Source organism: Meriones unguiculatus, chromosome 4, assembly GCF_030254825.1.
Source record: "Meriones unguiculatus strain TT.TT164.6M chromosome 4, Bangor_MerUng_6.1, whole genome shotgun sequence".
Lineage (NCBI taxonomy): Eukaryota > Metazoa > Chordata > Mammalia > Rodentia > Muridae > Meriones > Meriones unguiculatus.
The window spans coordinates 17,352,781-17,371,457 of NC_083352.1; the positions used below are offsets into that span (position 1 = coordinate 17,352,781).

At 46.9% G+C, this 18,677-nt stretch overlaps 1 long non-coding RNA gene across 1 annotated transcript; it reads left to right on the forward strand.

The window, feature by feature from the left end:
- The first annotated feature begins 365 nt into the window (after positions 1–365).
- On the forward strand, positions 366–8,403 carry LOC132653596 (uncharacterized). Its single transcript, XR_009591320.1, has 3 exons — positions 366–792; positions 4,008–5,329; positions 8,058–8,403. It is a non-coding gene; the product is annotated as an uncharacterized LOC132653596 (long non-coding RNA).
- The last annotated feature ends 10,274 nt before the right edge of the window (positions 8,404–18,677 follow it).

Below are 18,677 nucleotides of genomic sequence, written 5' to 3' on the forward strand. Positions count from 1 at the left end.
GGTAAAGGCTGTATGAACTGACCCCTGTGATTGCAACTCTGAAAACCAGCTCTATGGGAGCAGCCCTCTGCAGCCCAGGGAAAGCACCATGTGCTCCAGGTCAACAGTTCTGTAAATGGTTAAAACTTCCGTTCAACAGGGAACCTTTCCTTCAAGCCAGATAAAGGCGCAGCTTCTGGGCTGCAGCTCAGAGGCGGAGGTTACCAGGCACCAAGGCGCCTCGGCCTCCATGTTGAACTCCTCCCCCAAGAAATCACTGCGAAGAACAGCATCCTTACATCATGACGGAGGTCGCACACGCGTGAAGTGTGGAGCCCGCCCTGGAGCTTGGTGTAAGTTGTCAGCTCCGGTCACACTCTGCTGGCAAGCGCGCGCTCACAGCCGACTCCAGCAAGGCACTTTCTGCAGAACTCGGGCTTCGGTGCTGGGGGTGACGGCTGGAGCCATCCACGGTGACCCTGCACGCTGTGGCACTCGGGCAGGCCACATTCCCACTGTTCAACCCGCTCTACCGTAAAATGGTGTTTTACAATAAAAATGCCCATCCCAGCACCTCTAGGGGGCAGAGCCAAGGTTAGAGAGGAGGGACAGGCAGAGGGCAATTAAATGTCCAGAGCCAGCAGCCAGGTTCAAAGCCCCGCCCTCCTAGTTTCTGAACTCAGCAGTCTGACCGTGAGAGCCAGGTGGCTCTCAGCCCTCCGCTGCCGTCTACTGTGCCGCCAGCCTGATTGTCATCTAGAAAATGGCAAAGGTGGCGTCAGGAGTCATTTGGCACTTCCTGATAACCAATCGGTAGGTTCTGACTGTTTAGCTCGGTTCCTTTCGTTATTCAGTTAGCCTTCAGAGAACAGGACAAGGTGATATGTAGCTAAAGGGGAAAATGAGTGACAAGGGGTAACAGCGCCGAAGGACTCCAGAGAAGGGCATTTGAAAGGCTTCCTACCCTCCTCAGCTTTGGGAGAATGCGCCCCGAGTTCACCGAGCCAGTTCAGTGTCTGCAGCTATGGCCAAGACGAGGCTATGGCCACAGCCTGCTGAATGAGCGTCACTAATAAGGCACGGGCTACCCATAGGCATGTGACTGAACCATAGATGCTTCAGACGGTGCCACAAACACAGCCCTGAAGGACCAACCAGCTGACCTGGGACCACAGGTGGGCGGAAAAGGAGCATTTTCCGGCCAGAAACACACAAGGTCCGGGCGCTAGGGGAACAGCCATCAGTGCCCTTTCTAGCCAGTCACTTCTCTGAACCTGCTTTGTGCCAAGTCAGGTACCGGAGTGAAGGGGGGAACTGGGTCAATTTACTGCATCTCTACTATCAAAGGGCTAAAATATACTTGGTTAATTTTAAATTTGGTTTATACTGTTCTGCTAAATTGTTGGTTTTAAACTTATAGCTCAAGGGTTCGTTATTATGTACAAGTTGTTTACCAATATTTTAAATTAAGATCTATTAATTTAAAAATATATTTATATTAAAACTGGCTCAATTTGCTGTATCTTTGCTATCAAAAGGTTAATATAAGCTTGGTCTTGTTCTCTAAAAATGATGTTATTAATCTGTAGTATAGCCTTACAGTATTATAAGCTATAAACTTTTACATATTAAATCATATAAAAACTCTTACGCTCTCACTCTAATAAATTATATTCATGACTTTTAAGATTCTAACTTAGCAAGGACAAAACCTAAAGTCCTAATATTTAATGGTTAACAAATGCAAGTTAATAGTCATTTTATAAGATACATATTTATAGTCCTACAGATGCAAACATGGTCTCACTGCAATTTTTAATAAACAGCTGAGGATGGTCCTTGAGTCACCATATAGGAGTTGGTAAAAATAGTAAGAGCCATCCTGGCGGGCTCTAGGCCTTAGCTGCATTCCGAAGCTGCTGGCATTCCCGCAAAAAGGCAAGAGGTTTGCATAGCCAAAAGTCAGTTCCGCCAGGTGACGTGTTCAAATGCAGCCAAATGGATTCTGGTCCCGCTGCTGATGCAACATGCCAAAGCTGGCTGCTGGCAGACTGGCCTCTGGAAGTCAAAATGCTCCCAAGCAGGCTTGTTCTCTGTGCCCAGCCATGGAGGTTCAACCAGCACAAGAGCCACAGACACTTCCAGGCTTCTAGCTCCTTGGCCTGGCGGAGGACGAATGGCTCCTTGACACAGCGACCTCCACTGTGCTCTCGCCCAGCACTGAGCAGAATGAGGTCCCACAGACATATTGCCAACTTCTGTGTTGGGAGACTTCAGGTGCCTTCCCAGTTCTCTTCATATGCAGGAGACCAGGCCTTAAGCCTAAGTCTTAGAGCTGCTATTTTCAGGCCTAGACACAGTCCAGACTCAAGAAACAGGCCTAAATGAAACGTTTTACCATCCCTTTAGCTAAAGGACAATAAATGTTCATAGCAGTTTCAACTATGTCTCATGGTAAATAACTAAATACAAAGGTCCCTCTCAAAAAACATACTTGAGAGATGTCTTAAGGTTGATAAATATAAGTTATACATATTTGAGAGTCTTAAAAAGTGTCTTAAGGTTGGTAAATACAAGTTATACATGTTTGAGAGTCTAAAAATGTGTCTTAAGGTTGGTAACGCAACTTATAAATGTTTGAGGGTCTAAAAATGTTTTAAGGTTGGTAAGTGCAAGTTATAAAAGTTACAAGGTCCAAGGTGACTTAAGGTATCTTAAATAGGTAAAAAGGCTTAATATTTCCTCCTGTTGTTATGCTACTGCTGTTTTGACCTTTATCAATAGGGCTCTAATTTATTAATCTGACTCTGATACAAAAACATTCCACTATACCACGTACTATTATGGTTCTAAGCTCAAGATTGTAAGTCTCCATCATATCTATGCTTATACTAAAAGTTAAGAGTAAAACTTAAAAGTAAGTTTTCCTTTTACTTCATAAAAGGCTTTTGCCTTTTCAGAGCTCACCTTAAAAAATACTTATGCTATTAACACAAATGTGTATGTCTACTGCCTTTTTCTACAATGCAGAGTACAATTGTGAAACTAACATGTCTAAAGTTTTACCTCCTTCTTAAAACTTAAAAGTAATTCTTGTAAGCTGCAGAAAGTCCATCTAAATCCACCTCTCAGGTCAACTAGACTCTGGATAAGTACTGCACTTATTGCCTATCTCAAAAGGTGGGACTCCTCCCCTTTCCCTGGTTTTGGGGCTTCCTTTCCTGGCTACCAGACTGCTATTTACTGCATGCAACACTGGCTGGATTGGTGAGTTCTCCTTATTGACCAGCCACTAGATTGGTGAGTTCACTCCATTTTTCCAGCATAAAATGCCTCTCTTGGTAGGGGAAGCTCGACCGCAGATCTCCAGCAACTTCATACTATCTTTTGAGATGGAGGGACCCCCCCCAGCCGTAGCCTTAACTGTCTGGGGTTGACCCTCTATGCTGACCTCTCTCTTGGGCGGTACGTCCCCACTCGCACACAGTTCCTTCTCCCCCTCGCTCGCTCACTCATAGGAAGGCCTAGAGCTAGGCAAACCGTGGTGCCCCAGCTGTACCCCACTGGGCACCGAGCCCCGGTCCCTGGCCAAAAGCTGATGAGCTATTGGACCAGGTAGCACCCCTCTTGCTTGGAGTCACACCTTCCCATTGGGATGCCTCTGGAAGGTTGCTGACTTCTCTGCCCCCAATGGGAGACATCCAGACGCCCGTCCCTCCAGATAGGATGTCCTCTGGAGAATTTTAAGTTTCTACACCTAGTGCCAGCTGGCACCAGGGTCTCTAAGTTTACACACTTCTGTAACCAAACCTCACCTCAATGACAGATCCAAAACAAAGCCTTCTTTAAATACTGCCAGTGATTGGGTAAATAAAGGTCCCCCCAGGTAGACAGAGGTTCCCATGTTCAAGTCTCATCGATCCAAACCTTCTACTTCTGTTTGCTCTCCCGAAAGTTTTCAATGTACACCTAAAGGATTTTCTCCATAACCTACTCAACTTTATCTTTTGCTTATATATGTGTTTCAGTGTCCTGCCAGACACAGATGTTTCCTATAGCCACAACAGCGCCAAAGCAGCTACAAGTGTTCAACTTTGACCTCACGGACTCCCAACAAGCTGCAGGTGTTCAACTCTGACCTCACAGACTTCCAACAAGCTGGACCTGCACCTTCTCTCCCAGCCATGGATGTTCTCACAGACCCTGGAAAGCATCAAGGCAGCCTGTTCTTCCTGGACTTGGCCAACATTTCAGCCTTTTGACCTCCCTACAGTGCCCCCAGTGTCAGCAGGAAGTAGCCAGAAGAGAAGCTACGCCCGTTATTCACTTGTTGTTAACAAAAGGCTGAAATGGTGTGCTTCAGGACCAGGACAAGCAGCTCCAGGTTCTCCCAGCGTTCCCCAGTCCCTACCTGCTGCCTTGCCATGGCTGGCAAATCTCTCTATTGACAACCCTCTACCCTAAATTTTCCAGGGCAGGGACTTCCCTTACTCTTGACCTTGCAATCTGACCATTTTGTTGCTATAATTCTTCTCTCTCTTAACCCTTTGCAATGACAACCAAGAGCTGCTTCCAATGAGCCTAAATTTATATACTTTAACTTACCTTATAAAAGCAGCCCAAGCTCCCCATTTTTTTAATTATAGAAAAAGGGAGGAATCTTAGTACTTTGGAACACAACCTGCTCCTGGGTTACCCAGCAACCTATGATGTCATCATGTGTTGCCAGCCAGGTGGCAACATGATGGCCTTAAAGGGCCAACCCCGTGGTCTCTCTCTTACTCTCCTCTTGCTCTCTCTCACGTTCTCCCACTCTCTTGGGGCACCCCTTCCCTTTTCTCTCTCTCTCTTCATGTCCTGCTTCCCCCAGCCACCATACCCTCCTAATAAATCTCCTGCAGAGAAGATTGGTTGACCAGCCTCATGCTTTTTTAATAACAGGCATCAGGAATCAGAGGAGACTGCCTCAGTTTACACAGCTTTATTTTCTAGACTTTGGCCATTAACATTTTCCACGAAAACAGCATTTGGAAAATGTTGTCACCTTTCCCCAGGTTGCCTTCCTGTCGCCGTCTTCACGGAAACAGCCCAGGGGGAAGCGGAAGGACCCAGTTTCAGGCCCACCAGCCCACGAGGGCTCCTACCTGTCCGCAGCGGCCCTGCTTCACCCACCTGCTGCTTCGAGGACTGGTTGGCAGGTTCTCCCTCGAGCAGACTTGGGCACAGGGAAAAGGCTGTTTTGTAACTTTTGGCTGGAACTTCCAGAGGCCGAACAGGAAACGTCCTCTGGGACAAGGAGCTCAAGGAGTCACCTCGGGTTTTCCTGGAAGCTGCTGGCAACAGCGGGCTGGTATTTAAACCTTTCCCTCTTCCTCTCCCTCTCCCCTCCTCCTCTCCCCCTTACCCCGTTCCTCTCCCCTTTTCCCTCTGTCCCTCTCTCCTCCGTCATGTACTGAAAACTTTTTCCTCTGGGTAAACTTGGCTCCAGAACGCAATCCTCCTGACTTTCTCGTGTTACAAAATTTAATTTAAAAAATAAAAGATAAAAAATCCAGAGCTCAACCCCCACCCCCAACTTTGTACTGGGAACATTTTTTTTTTTAATTTTATTTTTAACTTATATATTTACCTTACAATGTATATAATTTATAGATTGCGATCACAGCCCCCTCTCTTGTCTCTGGGGCCCTCCCTCCCTCCCTCCTCACTCTATTTCCCCCTCCCCTTGTCTTCAGAAAAGGGGAGCTCCCCCCAAAGTCCAGCCCACCCCAGCACATCAAGTCGCATCAGGACACTTGGAAACATTTTTTGATAGATTTTATTTTTTTTCCATTACCCTTTGGATTCCAAGAAAAAGCACGCCCACATCCCTCTCGCCGGCCCCAGGCTCCTTTTTTTTTTCTTTCCGGTGGAAAACAACACCCAACAGCTGGTGGAGGACAGCGTTTTAACTGTGGGCGCTGAGCCCCCTCGGACTGGGGCTACCACCCTGCAGAGGAGTGCAGAGAGAGATCGGGGGCCCCAGGACTGGACCAGGGGTGCACCGGGCTGAGGCGCCCATCGGAAGACCCTTTGGCCTGTCTGTGAATAGTTACATGACGCCCCGAACTGGAAGCCCTTAGAACACTGGACCTTTCGAGGAAACTCGGCGACTCTCACAGTGCTGAATGGGGGTGTGTTTGCAGTTAGGAAGCGGGATATCTTGCATCTTCTGGATTTTTAGCAGAATGCAAGTACTAAACGAATGATAAAAACAAGACTGCAAGAAAAGGTGTTTTAGCCCGGCGTGGTGGCACACGCCTTTAATCCCAGCACTCAGGGAGGCGGAGGCAGGCAGATTGCTGTGAGTTCGAGGCCATCCAAGGCTACACAGTCTCGATCCCCACCCCAACCCCTGCATGCAAATAATAATAATAATAATAATAATAATAATAATAATAATAATAATAATAATGTATTTTTGAAGTTTTATCAGGTTGGAGATTTTCTTTCTTTTATTTTTTTTATTTTTATGTACATTGGTGTTCTGCCTGCATGTAGGTCTGTGTGAGGGTGTCAGGTGCCCTAGAACTGAGGTTACAGACAGCTGTGAGCTGCCATGTGGGTGCTGGGAACCCAGGTCCTCTGGAGGCGTAGCTAGTGTTCTTAACCACTGAGACATTGCTCCAGCCCTAGAGATTATCTTTAGGTGAAATTTTTATTAGATGTATTTTAAACGATACATAAAGCCATAAAAATTGTATAATGTGGTGATGAAATTTAGCCCTTGTTATTAAAAGTATTCGATTAGGAGCTGGAAAGATGGCTCAGCAGTGAAGAGGGAGGACTGCTGTTCTTACAGAGGGAGGATTCTCGTTTGGCTCCCGGCACCACGTGGTGGCTTTCAACAGCCTGGAAGTCCAGTTCTAGAGGAGATGGTGCCCCCTTCTGGCCTCTGGGGGCACGGCACACACACAGGGCACAGGCATCTATACAAAAATAAGTAACAATAAATAAATTTTTGAAAAGTCAAGAGATTGGGTATGTAGTCTATATTCTAATATACTGAACTGCAGCACTGAAAGAAACATGGAGCACACTCATTTATTTTATTTTTTGAATCATCTTCAGAGCCACACTCAGAAAAGCAGTTGACAGAGACTATCTGATATCTTAAACACCAGACAAGCCAAGCTTGAAGAGATGGTTTCTGGGGATAGAGAGATGGCTCAGAGGTAAAGAACACTGATTGTTCTTCCAAAGGTCCTGAATTCATTTTCTAGCAACTACATGGTGGCTTATAACCATCTATGGTGAGATCAGGTGCCGCCTTCTGGTGTGCTGAATAATAAATAATAAATAAATCTTGGGGGAAGAAAAGATGATTTCTGGGTGTAGCTCTGACAGGATGTGAAATTTGCACATCTATTGCCCTGAGTCTAATCCCAGGACACCCACAAAAGTAAATATATAAAAAGATGGCTTCTGCCCCAATTCAAGGGCAAAGTTCTAACTCTCTTGACTTAAAATTATGCAGCTCTTGGGACTTGGGGGATGGCTCACCAGTTAAGAGCACAGGCTGCTCTTCCAGAAGACGCAGGTTCAATTTCCAACACCCATGGGGCAGCTTGTAGCTGTCTGTAACTCTGGTTCTAGGGGATCTGCCACCCTTATACAGAAATACATGAAGGCAAAAAAAAAACAACCAACCAACCAAACAAACAAACAAACAAAAAAACACACAAAAAAACAAAAAACAAAAACACACATACACACAGGAAATAATTTTTTTATCCTTCCTTTCTTCCTTCCTTCCTTCCTTCCTTCCTTCCTTCCTTCCTTCCTTCTTTCTTTTCTTTCTTCCCTCCTTCCTTTCTTTTTTTCCTGAGACAGGGTTTCTCTTTGTAGCCTTGGGTGTTCTGGACTGAGTCCAACTTCTAAAGTGTCATTTTCATGTGTAGTTCCTTATTTTCTTAGCTGGTTCATTTGGGGGTTTATTTTGAGAAATTCAATTGTTTGAGAAAACAAAAGATTTACAGGAGATTCTTGGGAAGAAACAGCTCTTAGATGAGTCTTCTGTGTGTTTCCTTTCTCTGCAGAGCTTACTTCATTCAAGCCAGGTGTGATGGTGCACACTCCCAGCACACAGGAGGCTGAGGAGGCAAGAGGATCAAAGTTCAAGGCCAGCCTGGGCTACAGAATAAGTTCTAGACCAGCCTAGGCAACCTGAGACCCTGTCTCAAAACATATGTAAGTAGACAAGTAAATAAATCAATGACACGTTTTAAGGGATTTTGTGTCTAAGGAAGGGATAAAGTTCTGTTGACTTAAGCAAATTAAAACTCACCCTAAGTTTTCACCGTTTAGACATGAGCAAACTCTTACTTTATTCGAGGATCCTCGAAGGGATGAGGAGCTAAGTCTGACAGAGAAGCCAGCTGGGTGCAGTAGGCAGCTCAGGACCTCACATTAGCAGGCAGGGTGAGTGGACAACAGTGTGCAGGCTGGCCAGAGGAGGACATGGGCCTCTGTGGTATGCAGGGAAATGCCAAACCATTTCAAGAGAAAAGAACGCATTCTGAAAGGCTTGATTTTATTACTAGCATATTTGTGTTTGTATGAATGTAAGCCATATGTGTGCATGCCTGTGGAGGCCAGAAGAAGGCATCAGATCCCCTGGAGCTGGGTGTTGGAAACCAAACTTGTGACCTCTGGAAGGGAATGTCAAGTGTTCTTAACCTCTGAGTCATCCCTCCATTTAGAAATCATATAATGGGGTCAGTGAGAGGGCTCAGAAAATGAAGCTTTCTGTCAAATCTGCGTTCAATACCTGGAACCTACGTAATGCCCAGGACCCACCTGGCGAGGGAAAGAACCGAAGCCCATAAATTGTCTTCTGACCTCCACACAGACAGCACAGCATACACACACACACACACACACACACACACACACACATAATGTAATTTTTAAAAAATTAAAGAGTACTAAATTTTTTTTGAAAAATAAAGGCATATTTTGGAGTTCTGGTGTCTTAGTTAGGGTTCCTATTGCTGTGATGAAACGGCTCAAGCAGGGCAGGAGCCTGGCTGAAGGCAGGAGCTGATACAGAAACTATGGAGGGCTGCTGCTTACTGGCTTGCTCCCCAAGGCTTGTTCAGCCTGCTTTCTTATAGAACCACCCCAAGAATTACCCCACCTACAATCAGCTGGGTCCTTCTGCATTGATCACTACTAAGAAAATGTCCCTTGCTAGGTAGTGGTGGCACATGCCTTTAGTCCTAGTGCTTGGGAGGCAGAGGCAGGCAAATCTCTGAGTTCCAGGCCAGACTGGTCTACAGAGTGAATTCCAGGACAACCAGGGCTACACAGAGAGACCTTGTCTTAAAAACAAACAAAACAAGAAAGAAAATGAAGGAAGGAAGAAAGGAAAAAAGAAAACGCCCAAGTTCCTAATTTTTTAATTAGATAAAAAGGGAGGAATGCAAAAAAAGGGGGGGGGTTAGTATTTAGGCAGCCTGCTTCTGGGTTGCCTAGCAACCTATGATGTCATCATGTGTCACCTGCTGGGTAGCTACACCTGGCATGGATAAGTTTCTCCTTAAATGGCTCACCCCACTACTTTGTCCTTCTCTTGTCCTCTCATCTCTTACCCTCTTGCCCTTTTCCCTTTTTCTGTTGGGGCACCCCCATTCCTTTCCCTTATCATATCTCGCTCTCTCCTTCTCTGTCTTCATCTCCATCCAATAAACCTCTTTCATATAAAATCTGCTGTGCGCATCATCATTTCACTGATCCTCACATTACCTTCAGGCCACTCTTATGGAGACGTTTTGTCGAGGATTCCTCTTTGCAGATACTCTAGCTTGTGTGAAGTGGAGATAAACTTAGCCAGCACGCCGGGAAATGGTAAAGACTACTTTTTTTTTTTTTTTTTTAATATATTGATTTTGTATCCTACAACTTTACTGTGCTTATTAGGTCCAAGAGTTTTCTAGTAGACGCTCCAGTGTCTTTTAGGTAAAGAATCATGTCATCGGCAGATAGGGACAGTTTTCTTCCCTTCGTATTTCTCTGGAAAGACTGAGAATCGCTGAGACTTCAAGCACTGTATAAGGCATGAGAGGTAGGAGTGGACATCATTGTCTCATTCTTGTCTTTTAGAGAAAAAGCTGTCTCCAGCTTAATACAATGTTGCCTGTAGACCTGTTTTATATATCCTGTACTATCTTGAGGCGTGTAACATCTATTCCTAACGTCTTCAGGACTTTTATCCTGAAGGCGTGTTGAACTTTGTCAAATGCTTTTTCAGCATCAATTGAAGTGACCCTGTGGTGTCTGACCTTAAGTTTATTTATATGGTGAATCACATTTATTTATTTACATAGGTTGAAGCAACCTTACTTTTCTGGTATGAATCCGGCTTAGTCATAATGCGAATATAGTGTGTTCCTGAATTCAGTCTGCAAGTGTCGTGTTGAGAACTTTTGCAGCTATGTTCATTAAACAAATTGGACTATAGTTTTTTGTTTGTTTGTTGTGTGTTTACTTAGCTTAGGTATCAGAATAATAGAGGCTTCATAGAATGAGTTTTATAAGGTTCCTTTGCTTTCTAGTTTGAGAATGAGGGGAGGAGGAATTGGCCCCAGGTCTTCCGTGACAGTGTGAGAGCAAGAGCACCCATGGGTGAGCCCGATGGGTCTGGGCTTTTCTTTGAGGGGAGGCTTTTGAGTGTAGATTCCAACTTGTTGCTTGGAATGAATCTGTTTTAGTTAATTCTGAGGTCGGGGTTTCATTCTGGTGAACGATACATATTTAGGAATTGTATTTTTCCAGCTTTTCAGAGCCTAGGTTTTTGTGGTACTCGCTAATGATGTTCTGTATTTCATCATAGTCAATTGTAACAGTACCCTTTGACCTCTGATTTTGTTATCTGTGTCTTCTCCCTCTCTCCCTCTCTCAGCCCCTCTCTTTGGTCATCTTGGCTAACCGGGAAATGGTGAAGTTGGCATTTTATAGAGTCCCTGGCCAGAGGTTTCATTCTTCCTGTTGATGTTTCACTTGATGTGACTGCTGTTAACATCTAGAAGCATAGACCGTCCAGGAGTAAGATGGCAGTTCCGTCCTGGGTGCTAAAATATCATTTGTGCAGAAAGGAAAAGTGGTCCTTCTGAGCCGGTGGCCAGGACAGTGAATTCTTATTTTTGGTGGACAGATGTCATTCTCAAAGGGTCCAGGAGGTGGCGGCATTGCTGTTTCAGAAGGAACTTCCAGCTTTCTTGCTGTTTGGGTTGTTTTTTTGCGGCTGAGGACCACTGACTGCAGTAGGCCTTCCACACCAGGTACCAGGCACCAGGCAGAACTGTGCAGTGAGAGCATGGGCTGCAGGGGCCTGATGTAGCCATGTGACGACTGGCTATTTTTCCCTAAGCAAAACAATCTTAGGCTCATGACTTCACTTCTCTAGACCCCTCATCTACAGGGTGCAAAAACTGAGGACTCCACAAGTTTGGATGTCCTGAGTCTGCTGGGTTTAGTGGAGCTGACCAGGATTCAAGGCCAGCCTTGAGTAATACCCAGTTTAAGACCACCTTGAGCTACTCAAGACCTGTAAAACACACACACACACACACACACACACACAATGTGTGCTTTCTCTCACACACAGTTGTATTCTCTGTCTGACTCTCCTTCTCTCTCTCACACACACACACATATACACACACAAACATAGGCATACATGCACACAGTGGGGTTGGGAGCTTGGGAGCATTCCTAGACTCACCAATTGGACCAGCCCTGCTCCACCTAAGTTCCACAAGGGCCTCCTGAGTGCAGATAGCCCTACATGGCGAGGCAACAAAGGATCTGTCTGTTTGACCACAGGGTGCTCCCCTACCCCAGAAGAGGGTCAGCATACCAAAAAGTATATTTATTGTGTATTACCTTTTCAAAACCTAAAGATTCAGAACTCTGAGACACAAATAGCCTATGGGCAAGAGCTGCCGCGTTGACATGCTGTGAAGGGGCTTTGGGATGTGGCGGTATACCCCTGAAGGGCCACACACAATGCATGACCTCCACGGCTCTTCTGTCTCCTACCCACGCTAACCAGAGTGTGCAAAGTTGGAGAAAAAGCCCACCAGGACACAGAGTCCACACTGACCCATTCTCATCATGCTACCCGTGCCACCCATGCCACTGACGAGAGCAGTGGTTCCCAACCTTCCTAATACTGCAACCCAGCTGGGTGCTGTGGTGGCACATGCCTGTAATCTCAACACTCAGAGGCAGGAGGAGCTCTGTGAGTGCGAGGCCAACCTGGTCTACAAAGCAAGTCCAGGACAGCCAAAGCTACACAGAGAACCCTGTCTCAGAAAAAAAATAAAAATAAAAAAAATAAATCAAGCAATCCAACAAACAAACAAACAAACAAACAAAAACCTTTAATACAGTTTTTTATGTTGTAGTGACCCACAATCATAAAATTATTTCGTTGCTACCTCATAATTTTGCTATTGTTCTGAGTCGTAATGTAACTGTCTGATATTCAGGATGTCTGGGTATGTGACCCCCATAGAAGGGTTGTTTGATCCTAAAGGAGTCATGACCCATAGGTTGAAAATCACTGATATAGAGGAGGTGCCTCGTATGTTCTATGTGTGTTGAGATTAATGACCTTGGAGATTACCAACTTTGTGTATATTTACAGGATAAACTAAGGGTCTTTATGTTGCTCAGGTGGGGGTGGGGTGGATAGATGACATACTGGTGAGGCCAAAATAAGGGTCCAGAAGGAACCGTGGAAAGCCTTGCTGAACGCAAATAGAAGATCTGGCTCTCACACAGCCCGCTCTGTGGCTCTTTCCCACCCCCCACCCCCGAAGTTCCAGTCTTATCATTGTCTTGTTCTGTTTGCTTGACTTATTTAAAATGTTTGCTCAGGAGGGATGTTTGAGGGAGGCAGAGAGCAGCTGTGACTGGAATACAGCCCTCACTTAGGTCATTTTTTGACCCTCTGGAACAAACAGCAAGAGGACCTGGGGCTCTGAGACCCATTTGACGTAAGCTTCAGTAGGTGACAGAGACTGTCCGTGTCCCCACCTACCTCAGCCTCCTGGCTCCCTTCCCACACACAACACAGTCATAACCAAGATCTCAGGACTCTTCAAATGGCCCAGATTCTGCCCTTTGCCAGTTTGTGTACATGCTGTTCCTGGAACCGCCATTGCTGCTGGCTTTCTTCTGGCCATTTAGTTCCGGTCAGTCGATCTGTATAGCCCAGGGCTGGTGGCGTCTTCCTTCCCCTGACTTTTCTGTCAGCCCCGAGTCATGCCAGGTGACCCTGTGACCTCACAGCAACCAGCTCTGTTGGAACTTGTGATGTCAGTTTCTCCACCACCCCCTACACATCATGGGCTCACTGGCACATCCTGAGGCCCGGCCCTTCACAGCCTTAGCCGCACAGGCTGCTATGAGGTTCTCAACAGATGTCGGCTGGTTGGAGGATTGATGGTACAGATCAGGTTAAGATTACTACACTTAGGAAAGAACTCTGAGCTCCGGGAAGCTCAGTGAGACTCCAGCCGTTAGGAAATGACCTCAGTCTACCGCTGCCCCGGGAAGATTTTAAAGCCACTCATTGTCACGTTCTCATCCATCTGACCTGTTCCATTACCCTGGGGCAGAGGATGTGCTTATGGGAAGCACACTTGAAGTCCTGGCCTAGGGGCCAGCTCGTGTGTGTCACCAGCCAGCTGTGTGGCCATCCAATGTCACAATGAACTCCAAATCCCCACTTCAATTAGGACAACAGAGAAGTGGAGCAGCTGAATCCCCAAGTTCTGTTTTTCCTTTCCTTTTCTTTCCTTTTCCTTTCTTTTTCTTTCTTTCTTTCTTTCTTTCTTTCTTTCTTTCTTTCTTTCTTTCTTTCTCTCTCTCTCTCTCTCTCTCCTTCCTTCCTTCCTTCCTTCCTTCCTTCCTTCCTTCCTTCCTTCCTTCCTTCCTTCTTCAGTGCTGGGGAGGCAACTTAGGGCCTCAGCATGTTCAGTGAGCGCTGTCTCACTAGCTCTAGCACCAGCCCTGGCCCTGGGGCCCCTTGTTCGGATATCAAGTGGCTTTGAGTGCACAGATCTACGGGTCTACTGAATACGTGGTAACGTCTACATAAACCTGCTCGTTCCCCCCCCAAAAAAAAAAAACAGGTAGAGAGGCAGGGACATAGTGAGAACAACATGAGGACACCATAGAGTGATTTGGCAACTGGCAGAGACCATTTTTGTTTGTTTGTTCTTGTTTTTCGAGGCAGGGTTTCTCTGTGTAGCCTTGACTGTCCTGGACTCCCTTTGTAGACCAGGCTGGCCTCAAACTCAGAGATCCACCTGCCTCTGTCTGTCTGAGTGCTGGGATTATAGTCCAGTGCCACCAGCTGAGAGAACTTTTTTTTTCCTGATTCCTTTTCAGTCTTTGGGAAGTCAGATTGGAAGGGATGGGCAGGTAGTTTAGCTGGTAAAGAAGCCCTGAATTTGATTCCCAGCACTGAGTGTGTGATGATACATGCCTGTAATCCCAGTTCAGAAAGGAAAGGAGGGAGGGAGGGATCAAAGGAGGGAAGGAAGGAGGGAGGGACATAGGGAGGGAGAGTCAAGATTAATTTTGAAAATTCAGATCCTCAGAGTCCGGCTGTGGTACCTGGTGGCTGGGATTTCAAGGCTAAGAAGCTCAGCTATTTTGTGAGCACCCGTATTGGACTGCCTGATGAAACAGTGGGCTGTACGCCCCAGGGAGACCTGCAGATTTGGTAAGGCTAGGAGCGAACTTCCCTGCCTCCTCAGTTTCTCCCCTGACCGTTATCAGGAACTCACACACACATTTCAAATATCTGTCTCGTCTCTAGGGGTTCCATATATACGGATCCAAACAAATGCTGGCAGAAAAGACCATTTCCTGTCTCCTGTGGATCACGTGCAGCTTTTGTGTGGCATAATTTCCTAAGCAATGCAGGATAACTGTTAGAGTCGGCATTTGCGCCGTGTTAGGGGTCGTAAGCGGAGATGATTTGAAGCACATGGGAGGGTAAGCAAAATGCAAACCTGGCGCGTGAGCATCTGCAGTCTGGGCAACCCTGGCTGAGCCCTGGAAACAATGCCACATGAGCTGGGGATGGCTTGGAACTCAGCCACCCAAAGCAACAGCACAGAAACCAGTCTCCTTTGCCTGTCACAAACACTCAGGCCACCAGTAAGCCCTGCCAATGCGTCCCTCAGATGGAGTCCCGATCTGCGCGTGACTCATCGCCTCTACTGACAAAACTCTGAAGGAAGCTCACCGTGCCTGGGATTTCCTCACTGCCAAGGCAGGCTCCTGACGGGCCCCATCTCTGCTCTCGTTCTCCTCCATACAGCAGCCAGGACAACCTACCTTCGGCAGCGTCCACCCCAAAGGCTTCACAGTGTTAGTGTGCGATCCTTCAAATACCCCGTGGTGGCCGGATGTACCCATTTCCTCTGGACTCTCTTGTCAGGTCCTTTTCTGACCCTCAAACACACCCAGTACCTTACCTCTTCATTGCCTCTCCTCTCAGAGATTCACCTAACAGGGACCTTGACCAATGGTACAAATTGGTCATGTACACCACGTCTCCAAAAACTCAGACAAAAACCACACTAAAAACTGTGACATAAAACATGTCCTCTGTTCCTACCATGACAAATTCTTCCTAATGACAAAACCGAAAAGTCTGTGCGAAACGAATGTTAGCAGAATAGGACAACTGAATTCAATTATTACTGTGCACGTCTGAGCGGTCTGGGTTTTTTGTTAGTGAAACTTGAATGAGTAATAAAATGGAGACATGCATTCTTTATAAACACAGTATACAAGTTTATTGTACGGAGATGCTTTCATTTAAAGGAAATCTCTAAATGGTCCCCATCAAATAACTTATGTTCTATTAGGGTGAATTATAAAGAAGTTTAAAAGATGTTATTGTCTCAACATAAACAAAATTTAAGTATTTTATCACTTAAAATACAAAAACCATAAATTAAGAGTTAAAATGGATTTTTATATATGCTTTCAAAAAAGTTACTTTACTCAGGCTTCAAAACTGTAATTGCATAAATGCACATTAATAATTATTTAATATAATTCTTGAAAAATATTTGAAAACTCAACTAAATGATACAGAATAGTCCTTTTATTTGTTTGGGAGGGGGTTATTGTTGTTTGTTTGTTGTTTTTGCTAGGAATTGGACCTGGGCCTCAGCCATGCTAAACACATTCTACATACTAAGCTGTACCCTCGGCGTCTTAAATAATCTGGGTTTTAGCGTCAGCACCCAGCTGGCTGTTAAGAACTGGCACCTTTCATGCATCCCGCAGTTAACAAACTGCTGACCGTCAACGTCAAAAAACGTTCCCGAACCCCCGAGCATCTGCAGAGGGCGACAGAGGGTGTCCAGACCTCCAGGCCGCCATCCTTTGTTCGGCCCACTGCACAGATGTTATCTGAGAAGGAGCCCTGAGCGCATTTGTTCATCCTCTTACCTAAGCACTGCAGCCACGTGACCCTGTTTTTGTCCGGACTTTGGCAGACCACAGCCCACAACAGTGACGCACGCGGGTGAGGTGGTGGAAAAGCATCTGCCAGAGAGGTCTGAACGCGATGAGTAAACAAGGGTTCGTGGGAGCCTCTGAATCCCGGGTGCGGCCTCTGTTGCCTTGGCAAACGCTAGCTCAGTTCAGTGAGGTCACACCTTTCTTCTCGCTTAGGACGACTTTGCCGCGCGATCTTCCTGGTCTGAACACCTTGAAGGTGGTGCTCAGCTCCCCACCTCCAATTACATGTGTCCTGTCTGTTTTTTTGTTTTTGCTTTTTTTTTCGAGACAGGGTTTCTCAATGTAGCCTTGGCTGTCCTGGACTCACTCTTTGTAGACGAGGCTGGCCTCGAACTCACAGAGATCCACCTGCCTCTTCCTCCCCAGTGCTGGGGTTAAAGGCGTGTGCCACCCCACCCCGCTCTCCTTTCTTTTGCTTTCTACGTTGTGCAAAAATACTGTACACATGACGTTGTCTATTAAGCTCTATCTCCCGATTTCTTTGCTCACCACGCAGTTCTGCCGGCTTCGTAGGGTGAAGGGAACCATGGGTGGGGGGGGGGGGGGACGACAGTGCTCAGACACTTGGGATGGTACAAATTCGCGGCGGCCACTGACCCACGCCTTTGCGCTTGCTCACTGCCGACCCCCCTGAGCGCTCCCGCGGGGCGCTGATGCAGAGGTGGTGCCTCTTAGTCACTGAGAGCCCGTGGACCAGACTCTTCATGGAAAGCCTGGGTTTCCCCCCAGCCACACTGGGGTGCAGAAGCTGGGGACCTAGCAACCGTCTTAGCTCTCCCGCCTCCCGGGCAGACACGCATTTCTTCCTCAAGAGGGCGCCAGCTGCCTGCATCTGGGCAATTGGATCGAAGGAACACGAATGACCCCCACCACTCCACCCTCCCCACCCGCGTGCCCCCTCCCTCGCCCAAGCGCAGGGTTCCAGACTGGGAAACCATTTCCACAGATCCCATAGGTTCCGTGTTCCTGCAAGGTCAGGAACCCTTTGCTAAACTTCTTTCAGGAAGTTGGAAGGTAGAGCCGAGGCCGTGCTGGGACTTTCCAGCCTCAGCACCAGGGGCTCCTCATCCTGCAGCCCGACAAGGATGCGCCGGGACTCGACAGTCCCCAGCCACTTTGGCGCTAGGGAGGGTGGGGAACCAGCAGTTCAAACTTCAGAAGCTCGCCGGGGACCCGAGGCAGAAGGCGTTCTGCAGAGGATCTGGCCATCTCTGTCCTGTGAACTTTTCTCCCAGGGCTATTTATTTATTTATTTATTTAATCGTCTCCAAATGGTAATCGTTTGTGAATTAACTGGTTGTTTATCCTTCTGGCTAAGAACTCTAAACGAATGCAGGGGATTTTTGACCCCACCCACCCCACCCCCGCCGCCGCCGCCACCTCACCCCCTCCCCTGTTCTGCACAGTTCTGACTTGTCAGGAGCCATTTATCTATCCTTTTATTGTTGTTTTCTTCGCCGGCTTTCCCCCTCAGCCAGACAGGCTTACTAACTGGCAATCATCACTTAGCGCATGGTGGTGGCAGCCACCCCCTCAACGGGGACCCAGTCGTTTCCCAGAGCCCCAGTGCTCTGGAGCCACGGTTTCTTTTGTTTCCTTAGCAGACTCCAGTTTTGTTTCTTGGCTATCCTTGAATAAAGAAAATCTTAAAACAAATCATGTGTCTGCTTGTAGGAAGGAGCAGTAAACAGGAAGTCTATGGCAAAAAAAACAAAACAAAACAAAAAAACCCCACAATAATAAAATAGAATAAAAGTGACCAGTCAATTAGGGCTTCCAGCATGACTTAACCCCCACTCCCCAGGCACCTTGGGGAAAGCTGGACTGCATTAATCAGGCCAAGGCGGAGCTGCAGGGAGGCCTGCCCGCAGCCGGAGAGGGGAGTGAGTGCCAAAGATCTGCCAGGAGAAGGAGAACAATATGGCCCACAGGCCTGCGTGAAAACCGTCACAGCCAAGTTGCAAAGACAATCTTTTACATTGTCCCAGAGTGGGCTGAGAGGCCTCCCTGGGAGCCGAGAGCCCAGTGGCCTGGCATTCCGGGCCTACACTTGGCTGCTCCTGTTGTATTCGGGGCTGCCACATCCAGAGAGATTCACA